This window comes from Sorex fumeus, unplaced genomic scaffold, assembly GCF_029834395.1.
Source record: "Sorex fumeus unplaced genomic scaffold, SorFum_2.1 ptg000146l, whole genome shotgun sequence".
Taxonomy (NCBI): Eukaryota; Metazoa; Chordata; class Mammalia; order Eulipotyphla; family Soricidae; genus Sorex; species Sorex fumeus.
Window position 1 is genome coordinate 160,330 of NW_026606203.1, and position 8,659 is coordinate 168,988.

The 8,659-nt window shown below is 36.5% G+C and overlaps 1 pseudogene; it reads right to left on the reverse strand.

Moving 5' to 3' along the window:
- Positions 1-8,055: 8,055 nt before the first annotated feature.
- Positions 8,056-8,149, reverse strand: LOC130016151 (uncharacterized; annotated as a pseudogene).
- Positions 8,150-8,659: the final 510 nt, after the last annotated feature.

An 8,659-nucleotide genomic window follows, 5' to 3' on the forward strand; every position in this document is an offset into this window, starting at 1 on the left:
AATAAAATCAGTCAGAAGGAAAGGGGTATACTGATTGGACTACCCCATTTTTTGGATATAAAAAAACCAGAATATGAGACTAATACCCAAGGATAGCAGAAAAACAGGCCAGGAGAATTGGTCAATGGTTGGACGCTTGCCACAAGTGCTGAAGGCAAGCATTTGGAATAAAGAAGGGACCGCTATGACAATGATAGTTGGAAGTGATTACTCTGGGTGAGAACTGAGTCCTGAAAGTAGGTAAAGGAATAAACGTGAGAACCTCTCCCTCTCTCTATTACAATCCATAATAGCCAAAGGATGTGTGTGTGTGTGTGTGTGTGAGAGAGAGAGAGAGAGAGAGAGAGAGAGAGAGAGAGAGAGAGAGAGAGAGAGAGGTGCCTGCAATAGTGTAGGGACAGAAGGCTGTCAGGTGGGGTTTGGGGTTGGGACAGGGAGTCTTGGGAGAGAAACTGGGGACATTAGCAATGGAACTGTATACTAGTGGAGGTTAGGTGTTAAAATATCCTATGATTGAAACTGAATCATGAAAAGGTTTGTAATATGTGTCTCCTGCAGATTCAATACAAAAACATGATATTTAGTTTCTACCAGCATGACTAACCTATGAATTTGCTGAAATTTATTTTTATCACCTTGGCTGGGCTCATTGCATGGATGTCTGTGTGGTAAAACTTTCTCATTTTATGCAGACTGAAGAGACAAAAATCATAGGGTTGGGACTTCTGGTGGAAGGAGAGAAGAGCACAAAACACCCTGTTGACCACACCTCAGCAGGGTAACCTAACTTGCCTAATGACAGACCTCCTTCACTGATTTCTTCTTTTGTAATGTGGAAAACTGAAAAGACTTTGCAGGCTGACAAGGGGTTGTCTCCTCCAGTTCTCACTATTTTCCTTTCGATCAGAATTGTTTAAAGGTTATTTGAAAAATTTGGAGCTTAATGATTTGTTCTCATAGATTTCCCCGAGTTCGATTCCTCCGCCCCCCTCGGAGAGCCCGGCAAGCTACCGAGAGTATTCGATGTGCCAGACACAGTAACAACAAAGTCTCCAATGGAGACGTTACTGGGCCCGCTCGAGGAAATCGACGATCAACGGGAGGGCCTTTACCTTTTTACCTTTATATTTCCCCTACATGGTGTCAGTGGGCATTGATCCAGGAAGGCCAGCATGAAAAAGTTGAGGTGTTTGTCTTAACCACCAATGCCAAGACTACGGTAAGTATGGAATCCAAAGTACAATAGTAAAAATTCAAAATGTGTTTGTCAAGGAAATCAGTGGGAATGCAGGGAGAAATGGGTAATTTTTTGGTGGAGGGATGCAGACACTGGTGGTGTGATTAGAATTGGAATATTGTATGACAAATCTCCAATATAAATGACTTTGAAAATCAAAATTGCCTAAATTTTAATAAAAAGGAGAAGTCAACTTATGTCTATATTTCAAGAAGGCTTGTCTTGGCAAATTTTGGCAGGGAGACCATAGTTGGTAGAGAGAGGGAGAAAGAAAGGGACAGTTGACAGTTGGGAAGAGAAGCCTGGATATCATGGAAGAGATGAAAGCTGATCTCAGAAGATTTGGAGCCATCAGAGTTTAGAGAGTCAAATGGTGAGAACATTGCAGTTTAGATACTTAAATAGTGAGATTGGTTTCATTCATCAGCACTGTACACATAGAAAGAGTTCAAAGACCTCACAGATATTCAGGCTATAATAACTAACAAGGGAAGCGTTTTTTTCCTGAAGCACTATGTAAGGATAATATATTGCCAGGAAGAATGATAAGAAGTTGTTTCTCTTTTTCACAGATTAATATATTAGAGATGAAAACTTTTATACAAAGGAATCTATGATCTTGTCCTGTTGCTCTGTTTTCTTGTCATCATTCCATTCTCCCCCATGACCCTACCTAATCAGGGCTCTCGACATTTCTCAGCAGTGTCACCACATAGCCTCAAGAGCATGTGTTAACTGCAGGTAGCTCACAGCTCTCATGTTTGACACCATCCAAGCCAGAGCCATCCTTCTGAAACAAAGGATATTTGCTGAAGGCCCGTTCTTCCTTGAAGTGGCAGTCATGGTTTACCTCTTCTTAATCATTTTGATTACAAACTTAGATGTATGTCACTATACTAGTGACAGGGATTTTCCAAACTATGGAAAGCATAAACATTTCCATTTCCCCCACGAATTTTGGGCTAGTTATTTTCTATCCACTGCTAATAATTTGTGATAATTAGGAAACAGAACTGAAGTAAAAACAGGGACATTTGTCAATTTGGTGCCATGACTAATCAGTCTTAGTATAAGTATATATTTCTAGAAAAAAAAATGCAGAAGAAAATGAGTTGGTTGCTAGCAAAGAATGCCAAACCTCTGACAAGAAATCCTTTGAAAATAAAAATTCTGACTATGCACTGAACATAATTACAATTTAATGCCTCTTTTGCAGACTACAACACCCAAAAGGAGAGAGAGAACAAAAGGTAATGCCCTGCCACAGAGTCAGGGTGGGATGGGGGGGATTGGTGTGGGAGGGATACTGGAATACATGGTGGTGGAAAATGGGCACTGGCGGAAGAATGGGCATGTGATCATTGTATAATCAAAACCCAAGCACAAAAATTTGTAAATGTACAACTGTACATCATGGTGTTTCAGTAATAAAAAATTTAAAAAAATAAAATAAAATAAAAATTGTTTCATCTGCCAGAGTTCAGCAGATGGGAACCTGAGTGAAGGCAAAAGATTAAATTTGTTGACTTTTATTTTTCCTTGAGTATATTAATTTGATTTTGGAGTCAATTTATATGAGAGTTCATCAAGATACAGAAATTTTTAGCGCTTCTCTTGTTTAAAAGTATAGTGATACACCATATCTCTATCTCACATTCTTTTTATTTCTGATAGTTTGACACAAAAGATACGTCATAATCATAGATAAATGTAAATTATTTAAATACTTTTTTGATTATTTAAAATTACCTTATAGAATTACATTATAGAATTTCATAAATTTTAGGATTATGCAGAATCAACTTGCATGTATCATATTACACTCACTACTGAAAGGCCTACTCTGTCATTCACCATTGTTCAGTTTTTCCACTTTGATTATACTTTTCGATCTGGTAACTAAATAGTCTCATAGTTCTAAAGTTTGTTTTTATTGCTTTGAAAAGATCAAAATTATGTAATTTTCAACATTGGATGAAACTAGAGCATATCATGCATGTAAAGTTAGCCTTAAGGAAAGGAACAGATACAGAGAGATTTTTCTCATATGTGGGATGTAAAGACACACAGCAAGGTAGCAACAAAAGTTCAAGAGCAATGTAAGGGGAGAACTGATCCACACAATTGGGTCAGGGGATTAGGAGGGAGGGATTCTGGGGGATTGGGTGAGAGGGAGGGTTTGTTCTTTGAGAGAATGAGGAGTGTCATGTTGGAATTATGTGTATGAGAAACCATTGTTAATTGAATTATATATCATAAAATATAAATAATGTTTAGAGGTTTGTCTGTCTCATTTTATTTTTTTAATTTGTTTTCTCCATATTCCACATATGCCTGAATTTGTAGGATGCCTATTTTTCTCTGCCTGGTTTTTGTCAATAAACATAATTTCCTCATGTTATACATTTTATATACAAATAATAAGAAGATTTCACTTCATACAACTGAGTAGTATTCCATTGCTTTACCACCTTTCATTTTCAAAATTTGTGGTTTAAAAGATACAAATATTGGTTTTAAGAATGCTCTGGGGTTTTAAAATTTTAGTTTAGTGACACAAAATATATTTTATTGAAAAACTCTTAGAAACTTGTGAAACAGTTGTAGGGTGGAATGGAATATATGTTCAAGCGAGAACAGTCATTTAACAAAACAAGCAAAGAGAGACATAGAGAAAGGTAGCACGGTATTTCTTCAAGGGAGAACACAAGTTTGAGGAACAAGCCCACTCTGGTAGTTTAGGAATAAGAACTTGGATTGGTATGAACTTAACTTGTGCACTTTAGGGGAGAACCTGAGTGAAACTATTATAAGTACGTTCAGGATCATTATACACTGGAGTCTGCACTTGCACTGAGGAGGGTAGAGATTTATTTGGGGAGACCGGACTATAGAGAACAGTAATATTATAACATTAATGATAGTATCTTACCGTGGGATTCCAAATAATCTGTAACAGTGGCGTCAGAAATGATAACATTCTTAGGTATTTGGATTTCCTGTGGAAACAACGGGAAAGCTGAGTTTATGCTCTGGATGCCTCCAACTGAAACAAGGTCAACAATTCATGAATGAAAAATTTCAAGTTAAATGGATCAAGGATTCTGATCCCAGTGGAAGGCTAGCTTTCGGGTGGACAATTTCTACTGATGGCCTGATGTAGGTTCTGATCCTGGGATACGTAACAGAAAGGAGGTAGTGACAGGTATCCTCAGAAGTGAAGCCTCTGAGACAGAATTCATTCATGCCAACTTATGGGTTATCAATGTTTGCTCATGGGTGCTACCATTATAACATGCCATTCAATGGTTCTGTGGTTTCAATTTACTGTGTCAATGTAAAGATGAAGTTTCCAAATGGAAGGTAAAAATCTGAGGCACTCAAGATGATGAATTATGGGGGGGGGGAGCTGGAGCTATAGTACAGCAGGTAGGGCATTTGCCTTGCACACGGCATACCCAGGTTAGATTCCCAGCATCCTGTATGGTCCCCCCAAGCACTGTGAGGAGTAATTCCTGAGTGCAGAGCCAGGAGTAACCACTGTGCATCGCCACGTGTGACCCAAAAACGCAAAGAATGATGATCTGGGATTGATCCTTAGCATTGCAAACGGCATTATTTTTTAATTTTTAATTTTTTTCTTTCTTGCTTGCTTGCTTGCTTCCTTGCTTGCTTTTTTGTTTTTTGGGTCGCACCTGGGTATGTATAGGGATTATTTTTTATTTTTAAAAAAACTTATAATTTTACCTTTTTACCTGTGGTTTAAAAGTAAATCTAAAATATTTTAGAATAAATATATGTGAAGAAGAATAAAATTCACGGGAACTATTTAGTGTTCTTAATGATACAGGAGTCAGAATTTTGAGCTTAATTGTATGGGTATTGCATAAATAATTTTTCCCCATTATGTGGACTGTCTTTCGATCATGGTCACCATTTTTTCTGAGTTGCAGAAACTTCTTAGTTTAATGTAGTCTCATTTGTTTATCTTCACTTCCTCTTCCTTGGTCAGTGGTGTTTCATTCTAGAAGTTTCCCTTAGCTTTAATGTCATGAAGGGATCTTCCCACATTTTTCTCCATATATCTTAAGAATTCAAGTATGATAGTGAGGTCTTTAATACATTTTATTCTGAGTTTGTGCCTGGCACTATAAAGAGGTCTGAGTTCATTTTTTTGCATATTGCTGTCCAGTTTTCCCAGCACCAGTTGCTGAAGAGGCTTTCTAGCTCAACTTCATATTTCTTGAGCCTTTAAGAAAGATTAGGTAATAATAATCTGAGGGCCAGCGTCAGGATAGTTGACTATATTCCATTGAACTTAGGCCTGTCTTTATCTGAATATCATGATATTTTGATTACTAAAACTTTGTAGTAGGGTTTGTAGTTGGGGAAGGTGTTCCCTTCTTCTTTTTACCAAAGATTGCTTTAGCTCTTTATGGGAGTTTATGGTTTTGTATGAGTTTCAAGAGTGTTTAATCTATTTATTTGAAAAATGTTATGGGTATCCTTATAGAAAGTGCATTAAATCTTTATAGATCTTTGGGGTGTATTGCCATTTTGACAGTGTTAAACCTCTCAATCCATGAGCATGGGATGAGATTCCATTTCCTCATAATACTCTCTTATTTCGTGAAGTAGTGTTTTGTAGGTTTTTTTTTTGGTATAGTTCCTTAACCTTTTTAGTTGATTCTATTATACTCTATTTTCTGAGGTATTATTGTGAATGGGATTGTTTTTCTCTATCTCTTTTTTCTCTTTCATTATTAATATATGGGAAAGCCATGGAGTACCAGATATTGATTTTGTAATATGCTACTTTTCTAAACAAATCTGTTGTTCCCAGGAGCTTTTTTGTAGATTCTTTGGGATTTTATAAGTATAGTATCATGTCATCTCCAAATAGTAAAAGCTTGAGTTCTTCCTTTTTTATATGGATGCCCTTGATATCTTTTTTTTTTTTACCGAAATCATATGGCAAGTACTTTAAGTACTATGTTGAATAGGAGTGGTGAGAGTGGGTAACTTGTTTTGTGCCTGATTGTATTCTGGGATTCTATTTCATTGATTTCTGCTCCAAGACTTTGGATTTTCCCCCTTGAGAATAATGCTTGCTGTGGGTTTGTGGTAATTTGCTTTGATTAGATTGAGGAAAGTACTTTCAACTCCAATTTTGTTGAGAGTTTTTCATCATGAATGGGTGCTGGATCTTATCAAATGCTTTATCTACATCTATTGATATAATCATATGACTTTTATCTTTATTTTATTGAGATGGTGTATTCTATTGATTGACTAGAGAATGTTAAGCAATCCTTGCATCCCCAAGATAAACCTACTTGGTCATAGTGTGTGATCTTTTGTTGAGTTTCTGGATTCTCTTTGCTGGTATTTTCTTGAAAATCTTTGTATCTGTATTCATCAAGGAAATAGGTCTGTAATTTTCTTTTTTTGTGGTATCTCTATCGATTTGAGTATTAGGGTGATCTTTGCCTCATAAAAACTATTTGGGAGTATTTCTGTTTCTTCACTTTCCTGGAAAATCTTAAAAATGTTGGAAGCAGTTTCTCTTTAAAGGTTTGAAGTAGTTCAATATTGAATCCATCTGGGCCATGGATTCTGTTTGCAGGTGTACTTTTGACCATCATTTCAATTTCCTTGTTTGTGATAGGTTCAAGTATTCCAAATCTTCTTGGTTCAGCCTTGGGAGGCAATTGGAATCCAATAATTTATCAAATTTTTTCAAGATTCTCTCATTTCGTGCTGCAAAGATTCTCAAAATAATCTCTGATGATCCTATGGATTTCGGTACTTTCTATTAGGATACTCCCCTTTGCATTTCTGATTCGATTTATTAGAATTCTTTCTCTTTGTTTCATTGAGAGGCTTCTCATGGTTTATTGATCTTATTTATTTTCTCAAAGAACCAGCTTTTGCTTTTATTGGTCTTTTGGATTGTATTTTGGGATTCTAGCTCATTGATGTCTGGTACAAGTTTTATTATTTCCTTCCTCCAGCCTAGTTTGGACTACTTTTCTTGGTCATTTTCCAAAATCTTGAGCTCTAATTTATTCATGTAGGCCCTTTCTTTCTTCCTGATGAATTCTGGCAGATCTATAATCTTTCCTCTTAACACTGCTTTTGCTGTGTCCCACAAGTTCTGGTAGCTCGTGTCCTCATTCTCATTTGTTTCTGGAAACTTTTTATTTCCTCTTTGATTTCTTTTCTAAGCCAATGGTTGTTCATTACTTCCCTTAAAGAAAAGATTTCCTTGCTGAGATTCAGTCTGTTTGATCTATGGAGAAGTGACAAAGAAGTGTTGAAATCTCCTTCTAGTATTGTGTTGCTATCAATGTTTTTCTATAAGTCAATTAGAAGTTGTTTTTAAGTATTTTGCTGGTCTGTCATTAGGATCATATACATTGAGGAGGGTGAGTTCTTTCTGATGTACATATCCCATGATCATTAAGAAATGACCTTCACTGTCTCTGATAACCTTTAGCCTGAAGTCCATGTGGTCTGATACTAGTATGGCCACTCCAGCTTTGTGGAGGTCATATTTTCTTGAAAACTTATTTCCCACTCTTTTACTTTTAGTCCATGGGTGCTTTGATTGTTCAGACGTGTTTCTTGCAGGCAGCAGATCGTTGGTTTCAGTTTTCTAATTCATCTTCCTATTCTGTGCCTCTGAATTGGCACTTTTAGTCTATTGACATTGAGAGAGATTGTTGTGATGGGGACTTGTGCTCTCTTTATGTAGAATTTTTGTACTTGTGGGGATTTTCTTAGCTTAAAGTAGACCTGGTCATTCTTCTTGCAACAAAAATATGTAATGCTTTACAAGTATGCATATCATCTCTGTGCAAGGACCATGCTCATCATTTTATCATTTCAATTTTAGTAAATGTGTTAAACTTAGTAGGAGTTAATTTTTCCATATTTTCTCTTCTTATTACTTTGAGTGTTGGCCTTCCTCACTCCTATGGTAGACAATGATTCCTAATCAAGGAATGTATTTCAAAGCAGCATGCATAAATAGATTTAGAAATTTAATGTCCCAGAAAGAAAAATATGGTTTTTACCATATTATCTTTTACCATACCCTAGGCATCAGTTTTACAAAATAATTCTTTTGGAAGATGGTATATGAGGTTGTTTAAAGTCGTTCCCTGAAACCTTAATTAAGACCATTAAACTAGAGCCTTTTGCTGTTCTCACCTCAGTCCCCTATACATCTCCAGGAAAAGGTGGATGGTGTTGTCTGCACTTTGACCACCTTGAATGTATGTAGGATTTTTCTCCTGAAGAATGAGGTGAGAAGCATATTGATGATTTCATTCCACCTTATTACAAGTTCAACTTGAACGGAAGGTGAGAATCATGTGGCTCCTATAAATGACAGAACAAAGGGTCTCAGTGAAGTTT